The 16050-nt window shown below is 44.7% G+C and overlaps 1 protein-coding gene across 3 annotated transcripts in view; it reads right to left on the minus strand.

The window, feature by feature from the left end:
* The window catches only part of znf516 (zinc finger protein 516), a 36906-nt gene extending 26632 nt beyond the window's left edge, over nt 1–10274 (minus strand). For 2 of the 3 annotated variants that reach the window (XM_027019567.2, XM_035525353.1), the window contains exon 1: nt 9936–10274. The gene's annotated coding sequence lies outside the window, so the exon portion shown is untranslated. Of the gene's footprint in view, nt 1–8511; nt 8838–9935 lie in introns of those variants that run through there. The other variant, XM_035525352.1, reaches the window with a different exon arrangement.
* Between the last annotated feature and the right edge of the window lie 5776 nt (nt 10275–16050).

The raw sequence follows: 16050 nt of genomic DNA on the forward strand, positions 1-16050 counted from the left end.
CTGTTCTGAAATGCACTGGCAATCTTTTTTTATCAGCTCCTTCCGTTCGCTTCGCCTCTGAAGGTTACAGACAGAGAATATCTGGTTGATCCTCTGCTCTGGTTGGTGTGGTTCGAAGGTGGACTATAATCTGGTCGCATTAATTTGCTCTCTAAAAAAAGATCTCTCAACAGGGATTAGATTATCACGCTGAGGTCAGCTCAGATGCTTTCTCTCACGCTCTCTCCAGACACTCATCTTGGCAACACCGTGTCTACTCCAGAAATTAGCATGTCTATTTTAGAAATAGCTCGCGCCGAATCTAAAGAAGAAAGCATTTTAACTGCTATATTAACCACTGGACTCAGGCTTGTTCTGTTCTTCTCCACACCAAATGTAGGCCTCCCGAACACTGTAGTGTAGACAGGAAACTGGAACTGAATCGGTTGGGAACTTGTTGGTATCAAGGCTCTTCATTTATGGCCAGCATTACTCCATCAGTTGTCATTTCGGCACACAGGTGCTGAAGCATGTTTACACTGAAACTGAATCAAAAACTGCACTGCCTACATGGCACCAGTTTGAATATAGACATCACTGTCATTCATTGCTGGATGAGTGTGAACTGCTATTAACACACCCAAACCAGAAACCAGCATGAGCAGAAAGATTTTGGCTATTTTTGTCATGTGGGCTGTAGACAGGGGAGAGCTTTCACTTAAAAAGTAAGAAACGAAAAAAGTGCACACCATCACTTCTGCTTCAGTTTGAGGTAAATGGCCTTTCATCTGTCCAGCCGAACAGCAGTTTATACTCTTAAGTTTGACCCAGATATAGATATAGCAAGGGTGATCACAGCAAAAAAGCAAACCACACACGAAAACACAACTGGCCGAAAGCACAATTACACCGGAGTGGAACATTATTCCTAAGTCTTCCTAAAAACAGGACTAGGACGCTTTAGCCATGGCTCGGCCAGAGTGGCGAACCTCCGCCCCGTCCACAGAGCCGAAGACGGACGAGCTGCCCCAGCGTTCCTCCGTGAGAGCGTCTGACCTTGGCGGCGGCGACAGCGGTCACGGAGGTGGAGGGCGGGCCAGCAGCCAGATGCCGCATTGTTCCGCTCGGCACTTATTTATTAATGCCAAGTCACACGTTGGCGTCTCTTGCGCAGCAAATACTGTTTATCCCAGCAGAACAATGCATTTGGCCGTGGGGAAACAGACAAATGATACAAGTGCTCCCAATCATAACAAAATGGCATTTCCTCCCCATGGATTAGTGCTACATGAAAGACTCAGAAGATTTTGAAAGTGTGATTGTTGAAGAATTGGGACCTCTTCCTTTGTCCCTCAAGATTGTTTGGGCTCAAGATCCACCGTTGCTCTGTGTGGAGGAAGACTTATGTCCCATAAGAGCTTTTTAGTAGGCCTAGTAAGAAACAGTAATCTAATACCCTGAGAGCCATCGCTCTCTCTCTCTCTCTCTGTTCCTGTTTCTACTCTGTCCACAGAGGGTCTATCTTTCTCAAGCATCTCACCCTATCTCCCATCTGTCTTTTTGTGTGTGTGTGTGTGTGTGTGTGTGTGTGTGTGTGTGTGTGCGCGCGCGCACGCGCGTGTGGTAATTTCACTTTGCTCTCAGTTGAGAGTTTTGACTTCCTGTTTATGAAGCGAGCAGCAGAGTGCAACAATAGGGTGGAATTTTGATCTGGCAGTAGAGAGGATGCCTACCACACATCCTCCTGAAAGAGATTTTCAGTTTGTCACTTTTTTGACAATACCACAGGAACAGCAATCCCTAGAGTGAAATTACAATGTTGTGTTGACATATTGGTGGTTATTAATTAAATGCCCCGACCACAGGCAATTCGGACAGGCATTTCTAGGCTAGAGTAGGCTAGAGTAACAGGACATTTGAGCCTCTTTTCCATGGCACTACCTTATCCAACAAGGCAAAAAAACAAACAAACAGTTGACTAAAAATGTGCTTCTCATGTACATTCGTATTCTTCATTATCCATTAGGTTATTTATTTCAAAGAGTATTACTGGATAATACTACGTTCCTTGAGCACTGAAGCATAATCCTTTGTCAGAGACAGTAGCCCCTCCTGTCAAAGAACAGGGATGCCTCTGAACAATGCCTGATCAGAAATTAAACAAAGCAGCCCAGGGCAATGTACAGGCACTGCGCTCACAAAAGAAAGCCAGCACCAAATATCCTAGCCGAACACGTGTGGTTTTCCACCCACACAATGCCTCCCAAATGACACATCTCCAAATCAGCCCAGACACTGGTGGATTCTATTTTAAATGATCTAAACAGTTCTGAACGCAGAAGGGCCTCTCACAGAATGTTGGGCTGATGAGCAGAAGATGTTCAAAAGAATGAGGATGGCCACTGGTGCCTTAATTCAGATAGCCCAAGGACTATCTCGTACATGACAGTCCCTGCACATCAGGCCCTGAGGCAGCTCCAGCTGGATGGCTGCTTCCAAAGTCAGTGGGATTATCAGAGGGATTTAATCTCCACCGCTGAGCGTGGGGAGCTAATGCTGCTCCTGCTCCTTTTCTACAGAAACAGTAGTTCAGGCTTGGCCAAAGGAGACACAGCTGGCAGGCCACAGGCTGGACACTGGTAGCGCTGTGTCGCCCCAAGAATGGACAACTGCCAGAACAGAGATGCAGTTAATTCAAAGAATCACAATTGAGAAGCTCTTGGTTTTCAGAGGACTGAGGTTTCAGATAGCATGGAGGCAAACACACACAATCCCAACATTGAAACCAGCAGGCCAGACAAGCAAGGGCTTTGATTCCACTAGTAGCGTTTTGAAAGCTAAGGCAAATTCACCAGTACGTGAACTGATGAATGACTGATAGAACTGTACATGAACAGAAGACTACTCTTCACAGAGGGAGACAACGACTGGTTATATTTCTAGAAGTCTGCCATAGGCGTGCTTAGATTTTTAAATGAACACCACTACAAACAACCTTGAGCAATTAGCAGGAGGTTCTGTGTTCCAGAAAGCACCAATCTTGACATGGGACATTTGGCTCTGAATGGTGACTTTATTCCTTTGAACAAGGGAAGTCCCTGGGCTGGTGCTATTAATAACCTCTGCATGCTTTCTCACAGAGACAGATGTTGAGCTGTACAGATTTGTTGGTGTTGCGTATCAGTTTGTCATGTTGGGAATTTAGTTAGTAGCGCGGCATGCTATGGACAAAAAAAATTTGCACCACGATATACCATTATGATTGTAATACTGATTCCACTCTGATACCACTATGAATGTGACATTGATATGCCTATTTACTGTGAAGATCTAATGTGATACTGCTAATGACGTCTATGTTATTTTAACCAAAATGATCTACATTCACTGGACCAAGCATATGCCTTGATTAATCAAAACTCACACAGAACACCCACCAGGAACATCTCAGGTTGGACGAGACATTCACGGCCTCCAATTTGTTAGAGCGTCCATTTACATAATACCAGGTCAACATCACAAAGGCCAATCTTACGATTATTATGCAATATACTGCACAGTTCTAATGTTTAATCCAGTAAACCCTCAACTGACCGAATTAGTAGTCTGCTTTTGCTTGACCCTGACCACTCTTAGAATACAACATACTTCTGTGGATTATTATTTGTGTGTACCCATAAATGCATTACAGTGGCGCCAGCAACAAAGTAAACAGGTGAACTGTCTTGTATGTTACCATGTTCCTTTGTGGACAAGCCAAACTCTGAATAATTTAAGGGAACACACCCTCGACATCCCCAAGATCTGAATAGCTCATGTCCACACGCAATCACATCCACTGTGCAACAGAAACACCAGAAGTAAATATTAAGAGCAGGCCTTCGAAATATAGTTATGGATGCTGCTTCATCCGGAACCAAGCGTTAGTGAGGCTCCAGGAAGCTTCTTTAACCAGAATAAGAGCTGTGGGGTTTTTTTTATCTGTGGACAGCGTAACAGTGGTCTAGTTAAGCAGGAAGGGCCACTTAATGGTCGTAGTAAAAACAAAAGCGCAAAGCACATTACATGGACCCTTCTGGCAACTCGCCAAGCGAGGCGTTAGATAACATCGCATCTGCTTGGCATGATTCTGCTGCCCAGCTCCTGCACAACGGCAGCGGAAGGTTCAGACACTAGCTGAACGCCCAAGCAGCGAGGGCCCAAATGAACGTAATTTCAGTTGACAGACAGTTCCGTGCAGAGCTGCTATTAGAGGTCCAACCCCACTGACCAGGCAAGAACTGTAAGTGATGCACCGGTGGAGTGAGTGACGTCTGTGGTGAAGTCATTTGACATGGCTGAGAAAGGGCCACACAGTGGAGGCAGTGCCAGCCGGTCTCGCTTGGAACACTGAAACAGGAAGACATCTCCACGCAGCCATGCTTTGTTGTGTGACCTACTGCTGTGGCCTGCTTTACCAACTCTCTCTTATCCCTCTCTCTCCCTCTCCCTCTCTCTTATCCCTCTCTCTCTCTCTCCCTCTCTCTTATCCCTCTCTCTCCCTCTCCCTCTCTCTTATCCCTCTCTCTCCCTCTCCCTCTCTCTTATCCTCCCTCTCTGTTCACTGCTGCCAACCCACCAGCGCCAAGGCCACCACCAGTTACCGGCCTGACCAAGTGCCCAACACAGCTGATAGCAGATCCAACACACAAACATGCGCACACACACACACACACACATATGCATGCACACACACACGCACACACACACACACACACACAAAAATCAATCATAATACACATCATGACTATATCACAAAAAGCTGAGAAAAAAAACAAAGGACATACAATCTTATGACAGACATACAGTAATAATAATGTTCATACAACATGAATAGTGTTCATACAGTAACAATAATGCCGCTTGGCTTGTGTCTCACTATCGCCAGCAAATCTACTTCTCTATAACAGACTGACAATATGACGCGGGAACATGAGCTCCGTTAACGCGTACAGGGCAGCGTGCAAGTCGACAGGCAGTCTCATTTCAAGGGGAATGCAAATGAGGCTCTTACAGTGATCCACAATGGCCTGGCCTGCCCCTGCTCCCAGAGTTCGTGTTGTAGGCTAATACGTGATCACATGGACGCTGCACAAACTCTGACATGCCACATACCACAACAAATGCAGCAAGGCTCAACAAATAAGGACATTACACTTCAGAGACACACGAATAGATTCCGCTTACTGGGCTTACATCTGGTACAATTATATTACAGAAAAAAACACACGCAGCAATGCTGACAGATTTGTAACATGGATGGTGACAGATCTGTACCAGCGCGCTTTCTTGCTAAGTTACCCTGTGAGTGACAGTGCATTTGTTTTATTTTCAGCAGGAGCTGTCAGACCTATTTTGTACGAAAGCAGATTTATGGTTTGCGTACAGTGGCAGCAGGTACTTGTTTGTTCGTTTTATAGCATCTACCAGTTACCCTCATTAACATACAGCACCCTACTCTAAACACTGAGGAAATCTGACACAGAATTAATCAATAACTTGAAAGCTGGGAAAGATACAACAATAAACACGTATGGACTCCCCTCAAACCTTCTGCGGTTTTTCCAGTAGCACTATAATAAGGTTCAATGCCAGATTAATTACTTTAATGCAAGTAAAATTGTGTTTGCATTGTGAGTTTTGCCTGCTGATTCATTAGTAGCCTGAATTACCATGTGATTTGATTATCTGCTCGTCCTGCAGAAGAGGCACGCACTCCTCATTAAACAGACAACTGAGCGCATAAAACATTTGCATATCAGCTGTCCTGTGTGTTCAACATTCTATGCAACTGGTGGTATAAGCAGAGTTGATTGTTTTGTGTATATCTATATATATTGTTTAGTCAGCAGTTTACCTTTCTCATATATATATATATATACATACACACACACACACACACACACACACACACACACACACACACACACACACACACACACACACACACACACACACCTCAGCGCAAATCACACACCTGCTGTTCTGGCCTTTCCCATTGGCCATCTTTCCCAGCCTTTTGGCTTGGGCCTGTTCGCCATTGATCAGTGGCCTGAACAGATTATCCCTACAGCAGGATTACTGCCCACACGTTGGCCAAGCGTGGTCCGAAACTTTGCGACACTTGGTACACGCTGTCCAATTAGTACAGGCTGGCATTGGAGATAACAGGTACGAGCCCACAGACTGTGCCAGCCACAGCAATGTCTGAGGTGTGGCTGAAACACTGTGTCTCGTTATATGATTTTTACTTTTTTTGTGTGTAAGAAAAAGCAGAGCTATGAACATAAGTGCCAAGTAGGACAAATTGAGAGTGTCAACGCTTGCGGGGACAGATTTACCGCATCTTGAGTTAATTCCTTGAGTAAGGTCAGATGTGCGCGTGAACAATGGGGTTTCTTTTCACCCGTGGAAGGAGGTTGTGGATTTGTTTGCCTAGCAGTGGCTGGGAGCTGAGTCGATGTTACAGTTGGCATTGTGTGGCCAGGCCGGGCGCAGTACAGCCAGCTCTTTATCACCCAGCAAGTTATTCAAATAACCCTCAAACTGACGCCGTGGTCCCCTCACTGACTGTCTTCTGCCCTGCCTCTCACTGCACTTTCTCATAGTGCACGGCATTTTTCTAATTTCATAAAACAAATGTAATTACCAGTCATCTCAGCAGTGCGGCACAAACCTCATCTTGACTCTGAAACCACTGGCTTGTTGCGTCTGCATGGGCCCTGAAGGTAATAACTGCTAAACAGGCCCAAATTGCTTGAGGACAACAATAGCATTAAAATATTAAAGTTGCCAATGCAAGCTTTTTTTTTTTTTTTCGTGCATCCAGATGGGATGTGGTGGGGGGAGGAGAATGAAAGCCTATTCAACCAGTGGAAAAAAAGGAATTCCAGTAATCTGCTGTTGATCCTTCACAATGCCACCCTTGTGCCTTTTGTTTTGGCCAGTCGCCAGTCACCAGTACTATATCCATTCTCAATGACAGTGGCAATACTAATTGTCTATTCCCAAGATGTCCACGTTGGAGAAGCGAATGGTCAGGAGGTACGGTGGTTATCCATGTACAGGCGCTAATCAGGCACGGAGGAAATACTAGTACATGGGTCACTACAAGTTCAAGCTGTGGACTACAGGCAAACAATTCAGATAGTGACCTACTGGATAAGCGCTGCATTCATCGAATATGAACGGCACGTACTGTCGTTTATCTAAGTGAGATGAGAAAGTGAGACTGTAAGAGCCGGCGTTTTCTTAGAGCGGTTCTCTGGTTGACCTCGATCTAAGTTGCTCACAGAGAACCGCGACTTCTTCCTCAGCTTTAGCACGGATAATTGTACGGCTTCCTGTGACTCCGCAATTAATCACACGCTCAAGGACTGCTCGGCCTCCTTCTATCACCCCCTATCTCCATGGAGCTGCCAGCGTTTCCCCCTCAGATTAAAACCAGACACTACCGCGGCCTGAGACAGGTCGGGTGCTTCGCAAGGCAAAAGACAAGTCGGACACAGATGAGCTGCCTTGATTAGGCTGCTCAAGAGGTGTGCGGTGGGAGACGGGAACGCGGCTCGCTGACGGGAACGCGGCCCAGATGTGACCAGCTGTAAATAAGAGGGAAGTGAACTTTTAACTCGAGAGCTGGCCCATGGAAATTCCTAACTGCTGTGGCTGGGTGTAATTTATCAAACCGCACGAAAAAAAAGATAAAAATCTTTCATGTTTTATACATTAGCAAAAAACAAAGTTTATCTAAATCGTAAGGCTTGGAACAGAACAAACTGCATCGTTCTTCATGACAGATTATTTCAGAACTGTTAACTGTTAAACTGTGTCCCGAAACAAAAGGCCAATAATTGACACATATTTCCTTGTTGCAATTGCACTTTATAACCACACGATAATCATGTTACCTTCGTGGACGTGCAATTACTTAACACATTTAAAAGCCCTCTAGTTGCAGTTTTAAAAAATCATGTTGGTTGGACACAGGAGCTCCCATCTAAGAGGAGACTGTACTAGCCAGTGTGCTGACGCTACCATCTCTCTCTCTCTCTCTCTCTCTCTCTCTCTCTCTCTCTCTCTCTCTCTCTCTCTCTCTCTCTCTCTCTCTCTCTCTCTCTCTCTCACACACACACCTCCCCCCCTCTCTCCTCTGAGACCTGATCCAAGCAAGATCACCTGATGATGCAACACAGCTAACTGACCGGCTAGTGTGTAGCTGTATCATTTCCTGAACGTGGAAGTTTACAGGAACCTTGTAGTTTGTTCTAGGTCATCATCATTAATAACATCCTCATAATCTCAATCATTTCAGACTCTGTTACCATCATCATTAGGACATAATTGAAACACCGCTTTTCAAATGTTAAAACGTTCCAATGAAAAAGGAAAAGGCAAAGCATGGGTCTGTTTACATAAAGTAAACCAGCTACGTTTTAGAGCACTGGCATTAAGGTGTATCCAGTAGGAGAATTAGTTGTACTCGGTCCTTCTTACCATATGTGTCTGTTAAATGATTTCGCCTGGAATCACTGCTGAGTTGAGGCGGTTACGCGCATTGTTTCGGTAGCGCGAACATCCTCCGCAGTGTTGTTTTCCTCTTTCCCCGGTTTCCCTAACGCTGTCCGCGCGAATAACGCTATATTCCTCGAGTTCAGCTCTTAACTTAGTAATGACGCTCCTCCGGTCACTCTCAAATCGCAGCGTCGCAGCCTGATGTCTCTCCGCGAAGGATTTGAGTGCCTTGATAATGGTCAAATCGAACTGACAGGCATCGGGGCTTTAGGAGAGATGAAAAACTGAACAAAACAAAACAAAAGTAAGGATGAAGCCCCGCCCTGGAATTGTAATAGACTGGAAAGCGCTATGACAGATTTATTTGCCTTGGGCATCAAAGGCCCTTGATCTCTATTGAAGCCTTCTGTAGAATGGGAAAAAGCACTTGATGCTGTTTCTGAACTATTAATAGTTGCGATCGATATAATATGTATAGGAAAGAAGTGGCCGCGCAGCCTGCACAACCTGATCTGATGTTCACATGTGACCCTATTATGATCGACGTTAAGCCCACGGAACCTCCATCGTCCACCCCCACCAAACAATTTTGGATAGCAAAATGAATTCTCTGATTATCTGTTCTCGAACTTTAGGTCGTCGATGCAGATTGTCGGGCCTAGCCAAATGCAATCACATAACTTGCCTGTCTTCGGAGAAAATGGAAGAAAAAAAAAACTATCTGCAATCCATATAGTATATCTCGCTGACAACAATGGCAGAGGTGAACGTGAAAAGGTGTCGGAGGCAGAAAGTGCGTTGTGTTGTAGCATAGATTCTGGACATATTTCACCCCACTGAAAACGAGATAACTGATGGGGCATTAGGTTCCATTAAACTCTTAAAGTTAGACTATAAATAGGCACTGCACTCCGTTTAATCAGTCTCGTTCTCTATCCTACATCTTGAATGCACGGTGCAAGTTACACTGTTCGGTGTTCACGGACAGCGATTCGCCTGAAACAGCTCAATCATTGTAGCCATACAGACAAGGAAAACTTCCTAAAAATAGCGCATCAGGAAACAGAATAGCGTATGGTAGAGGCTACGCGCTACAGGCGACAGCACGGGCTTCGTGTGTAGTTAACGGCATATACATCTAATGAGCTTCGTTTGACATAAGTTTGAAACAAGCATTTTATCTGAATACCATTTCCATCGCCGCTGTCTCTCTCATTTGAACAATATAAGCTATTCACATCACCGAGTGACTGCCACTGCCGCTACTCACTTCAAAATCATCCATTGCGATTTCCCCCTCAAAGTAGGTTATGAGTGGTCCTCATAACGAAGATCAAGGGTCTGCCAATTTATAACGCAGTGTTTCTTAAAGTAGTCTACATAAGCAATATGATCGTAAAACTTACCTCGGGGCATGCAAATGACGTAATGAAGTTCAGAGAGGTAGCCTAACAACAAATGCAAGGTGACACTCCGGGGGTTTGGATGGAAATGACAAACTGAGCCGCATCCAGTTTCCAAGGCGCTCTTTTCCTAAGTCCGCTAATCAGTAAAACTGCAAACCGCCGCGACAGTCGTCCGACTTGAACTTCCACACGGAGGATTCGCCGTGATCACGCCAACGATAATCTCAGGCAGATCGACAGCGAACTGCTCCGTGTTTAGTGCGACACCTGGAGCGGCAATGGTTCCTCCCTGTTTCCACCTACTATTGTCTGCTCAGCAGAAAGTTGTGATGCGGAAAGTGTGGAGATGGAGGAAAATCACGAGTGGTCTTTTTGTCTTCAGATTTGGATCGATCGTAGTTCTACCGCTGTTTTGGCTCAAACATGTGTGATTACGAAATATAAATAGGAAGTTTATTCGTAATGCATTTGTAATTAGATTAGGAAGGTGCAGCTTATTCAGCATCTGTTCCAACTTTTTTTTTCCTCCCGAGAGCGTAGGTAGGCTAGTTACTTTGCTATACATAGCAATTACACGTGGCTGCATGCCCGTTTTTCTTATGTAATTATCTGTAATATACACGGTTTGCTTCAAAGAAACACCCAGCATAGGTACTTTTACTATGAAAAAGAAACCAACAAGGAACATCCTTGTAGATATTAGTGACTTTAATGATAGCGCTGTGTTTTTTTACTAGTGTTTTATTTGATTTATTTTCATAAAACCCCATTATTACATCCTGCTTTCAAATCAAACTATGGAAAAGCCTGTTGAAATGTCCATTTTTAACACAAATGTTAAAAAAATAAATAAATATATATAAATACAATTTCCCTTTCCCTGAACTGCCATATTGTACATTTCCAGCATCTCATGCCGCCCGTTATCGAGGTGGAAGATACAGTGGCTCCTCAGGTTGTGCAGCAGAATTACAGGAGCGATCCGATATGTCTCGGGAGCGTCATTATCGAGCCTTCGCCAATGGCCGTGACAGCTGTCGCCGCGGCTGCTGGAGCTGTGCGCCTCGCCCTGACATTAAACAATACTCTAGTATGAGCCATGTGTCTGAAACGGCATGCAACCTGACTCCACGCTCTCCAGTTACCACACCGACACTTAATGCCACGGCATCATTAACCCACATCATTATTCACCAAGCACACTGTACCGGTGTAGCTTTAGTCATTAATCAACCCATCTGTACAATTTTACCTCTGCTTATCAAACCCTCCCTTTTATTGTATGATTTTATTTTTTGTAATTATTCTTAAGACTTTATTATCTTTATTCTCGGTCTATACAAGTATGTATGACACCAAAAAATTATGATCAGTTCCACGAACTGGGGATGGGTGTGTGTGTGTGTGTGTGTGTGTGTGTGTGTGTGGTGGGGAGTGGGGTGGGGGGCTTTACAGGCTTGTGTTTGGATGTACTTGGGAGTGTGAACATGAGTAGATTGATGGTTTTTTTTCTTCCTGCCAGGGTGGGGGCGGGGGTGGGGTGGGGAGGGGAATCTGAACTCCTTCACCCCCTCCCTTCCTTACGAGCAAACACAAAAGCTCAGACGAATGTGTGGCCTCTGGTCTGGGTACAGGAGGACGGCGATGAGGGTGAGTAGCTGTGGTGTCCAGCAGTGAGCACTGCAGTTTACAAAGGAAGATGATCTCAAATGTTTTATAAATGTATCCCAAGGTTGTGTTCGTTAACGTCCCATCCATTAACGTATCTCTGGAAACGTGCCACGCGTCTGAAGTTTTAAGTGGGATGTTAGGATGTATAAAAGTGTGAATCTTTTATCCATTGCACTATTGATTCTCCACAAGTTAGCAGTTTCTCACACACTGCCGTAAGGAAAAAAGAGAAGACATGTTTTATTAGCACTGGTTTGTAACTTATTCGTTGAACTCCATCTAGTTCATCTTGATGAATGATCTATTTTTCTCCGTAACCCCTTGTTTGGATCCCTGATATAAATAAACCATCAAACTGCAGCTTGCTGTCCTCTATAACAATTTACTGTTTTGTTCTTTTTTCTGTGGGGGGTGTCTGCTTTGACTTTAAGGTCTTTCTTATGGTGATGGGAGAATGGGGGACGAACAGGGGAAACGGTCTGAGAATGCTCCGCCTTCAGGTCAGAGTTCAGGGGCTCCTGTGCCTATGTGTGATGTGTTTTCCTGTCCACCTCAGAGCCTTCAAGGTTCTGAGGGCAACTATAATGTTTCAACTTTAGACTTCTTCTCTGGGCTCGTTCAAATTTCGCAATGTATTCCATCCCAACTCAAACGTCATCACTATTGCGCATCACATTTCTCCCAGAAGCTAAGCAAAGTGACATTTAACACACCGTTGCTTTCTTTGTTGACTTTACAGCCAGTTCCTGCTAATATTACATCAGTCCCGTAAACCTAAAAAAGATTAATGCATCACACAGAGACTACAGAGACCAAAATAAAACCAGATGTTACAGAAATTCATCTTAAATATTATACACATTTCTTTTCAGGATCGGTTGTACTCACTGCCAACAACATCATCTGTTGTTTTGCTCACATAAAGCACAGGTTGTAGCTTTAGCATCGTAAATTGTTTCTAAAATATGCGGTGTCTAAAATACATCATTCTGCACATGACCACTACAATGCCCCTCCCCCAGCTCCCCGCAACTCAATCAGTCCCCTTATTTTCTAATGTTGACTGCCTTAGTCTGGCCTGTTGTTGTGACAGCAGAAAGTTGGGAGTGTCTCATCATATGGAGTGGGGGAGGGTTCAGACCTCACGCTTCGCCCTGAGGACTGATCTAGCTCCACACACTAGGCTTGAACCCTGGGAAATGGTGCAACATAATCTTTCTCTTGTTTCAGCAGCAGAACTGATATGCTGTACAATTTAATTGATCAAAATACATCACATAGAAGCATGTTTGCTCTATTTTAAATTAAGAGATGGACTATAATAGAAATTACAGCAATGTACTTTGGCACACCATGGAATTCAAAAAGCTCTCAAAATAAGTGACAAAAAGATTAATGGCCTGTTTAAACAGTTGAGCCTTGAGACATTTCAAATAAGTAAATATGTTGTAATTTACATTTTTGACACTAAATTAGATGACACTATTTCATGGTATTCACAAAGAATGAAAATTCCTTTCAGGATAACATGCATGGGCCTATGGAACTCTGCCAGAACTGTTCTTCCAATACTGCAAACTGCGTTGTTTGTTTTGTGTGTGTGTGTGTGTGTTCCACAATTGTAAGCCACCTACATAACAGTATCACTGTTGAACGCTCTGCAACAAAACCTGCAAAAGCTACACATGCTCCTCTGTTGTCAATTATAACCAAAATCACGTTTGTGCATCCCACACCATTCATCAGGGCATAGGTTCTTTCATGTGCCAGGGTCTCTTTGTACCTGTAATTAGTTTTGGGACAGGAGATAGACTTCATTAGAGCTACGTAAGAGGAATGCACGAGGTCATATTTCCTCGTTGAGTCTGCTCAGGAGCACTGTCTAATAGCGCCGCTTTCGTTAGGCCATGCGAAGCACGTGAGTCTGCAGCGTTTAAATGTCATTACTTCCGAGCAGAGCGCAGGCCGGGGCTCGGCCACGGGCGCTGGGAGGGCTTTCATGTTTGATTCCTGCTGCATGGCTGCCGGCACTGCCTCCCGAACTCTACTCCCCATGCTCTAAAGCCACCTGATGGATTTGTGCCCCTTCGTCCGTAACGTCTCCGACAAGAAGAGCGCCACATGTGTTTCCTCCACTTTAGCACAGAGGCAAAAGCCTGCAGCATTTAATTAAGGCGTTTGTGGCCTTTAGTACTACTAGTGTAGATAGCGCCTTCAGCGCGCCCGATCGACCCGTATAGTCAGTGTTGGGTGCGTTGCGTGCATGTGCGTGTGCAGGCTGCTCTTTCGTAGTCTTAATACTGCATTCATTAGGCATAATCCAAGTCACCCCTCATGGAGACAGACGAGAAGGAGGAGGAGAGTGAAGAGAGGAGTGACAGAGGGAGGGAGGGAGGGAGGGAGGGAGGGAGGGAGAGAGGGAGGCAGGCAGATGGTCCGGCTGGTGCGAAGTCTTGTTCTGCTGGAAATCCCTGAGTGCTTAACCCATCCTCCACTGGGGAGAGATGCACCATGACAACAACTCCCACCACACCCACCCCCTCATATCCCCACTGGTGCTACATGCAAACGTCAGTGGCCCCAGAGTTGAGCCCAGAGGAACTCACCACCCTTTTCATGCACCTACCAGTCACAGAACAGGTACACACGGAGATGGCTCTCTCGGAGATGAGATCCATACACAAGCACGCCTTATGCATATATTTTCTGGCACATGCACTGTGTGCACAAAGACGCACACAACGCATGTACATTAATGGGGAACCAACTGATTAAAACTGAACGAAAAGAGAAGTGCAGTGTGCAGCTTTTAGACTCAGGAAATAAGCCTCTCTCTGCTTTGCAGACTCACTGATGCCCTCTGCTGGATGAAATGATACTCTACATGGCAGGTTATGTCACCATCTAACTGGAGAGTTGTCAATTTGCTTGAAGCCTGCTAGGCCTATAGAGGATAAAATGATTCTGATTTTTTCTATATTTTTAAAAGCATTTAAAATATTACTTACAAGCATTTATCTTAGTAGCACCTCAAGTTAAACATAGGTAGCTCAGTGATGAAGGTCCTTGACTTGTAATCAGAAGGTTGCTGGTTCAAGCCCTAATGCTGTATAGTTGCCACTGTTGGGCCCCCCAGCAAGGCCCTTAAGGCTCAAGTGGTACTCAGTTATAATTCTAAGTTGCTTTGGATAAAAATTGTCATCTAAATGCCTAAAATGTAAGCTAAATAAGAGGGACAAAGTCAGACCTTTTTTGTGAGTGGTAGCTAACATCTACTTAAGTAGTAGCAGTACTTATGTAAACCTGCAGCCCATTCCTGAACAGGATTACAGCTCTGGGGAAGAGACTGTATCAACTGTGTCTGTTTGTTTGTTTGTTGTCTTGAAGCTGACGCTGAGTGAAGGTGCTGGAGAATTGGAGTGTGCAGGATGTTAGCAGTGGCTGACACTCTCTCCCCCTCGTGTTCGGGATGTGTTGGAGTAGAGGTCCTCGAGGCAAGGCCAGGCTGCAGCTGGTGATCTCCTCTGCCAGCTGGCTGATGCACTGCAGATTCACCTTCTCCTGTGTCGTGTTTGAAACGAACCAGACCATTAATGGATGTGCTGAGGATGTGAGGACCGGCCGCATGACTGCATGGTAGAACCGTGCTTTTAGTACCTATGGTTCGGAAAAATGGAAACAAATTTAACAGTTGTTACTAGTGATACATTAATCAGGGAGTTAGGGAGTGCAGGGCAGGTGTTCTTCTAAACTCCAGAATCATGTGAAGAGCGTTGCAGTTCAACTTTCTGGAGCTGCGAGCCGGCCAACCTCTAATATGTTGGCAATGTCACATTACGAGCCCTGCGAGACCAGACTCGTTATCTCCATCTTGTCTCAGAAGTTAAGCAAGCCTTGGCAGCTAAGTACGGGGCAGAAAGTAATGTTGCCGTAGTAGGTGATGATGTCATAAGCAATCATGTAAACATTGTCTTTGTGTTTTTTCTGTCAGTCATTCAATTGCAGTTTATGGCTTATATTGTTGGCCTTGAAGACATTCATTTGCTATTGACATAATTTTGGCCCCTTGTTCCAAGCAGGGGTGTAAAGTTCAAGTTTAGAAAGATCCTCTCCAGGATTTTAGTCCAATCAACTTGCTCCGCTAATTAGATCAAGCCATCAGGTAGAATTAATTAGTGAACCCAGCTGGGAGATGGCTCAACTTTTATTTTGTAAATCTGAAACTTTACACTTCTGGTGGCAGGGTATGAGCTTGTGCATAAGGGCGTTCTTGTTTCATGTACACTGAAAGAGATGCCACTCAAACAAATGGCATATAGATGATCCTTATATGCTCAGTGCACCACGTCTCAAGACAATCACTGACTTGAGTCACGCTGTGAAAAGTAAATCCTATTCTATAGCACTTCTATGAGTAAACCAGATTCTTGAAAAAAAGTCCATT

Source organism: Electrophorus electricus, chromosome 4 (genome assembly GCF_013358815.1).
Source record: "Electrophorus electricus isolate fEleEle1 chromosome 4, fEleEle1.pri, whole genome shotgun sequence".
Lineage (NCBI taxonomy): Eukaryota > Metazoa > Chordata > Actinopteri > Gymnotiformes > Gymnotidae > Electrophorus > Electrophorus electricus.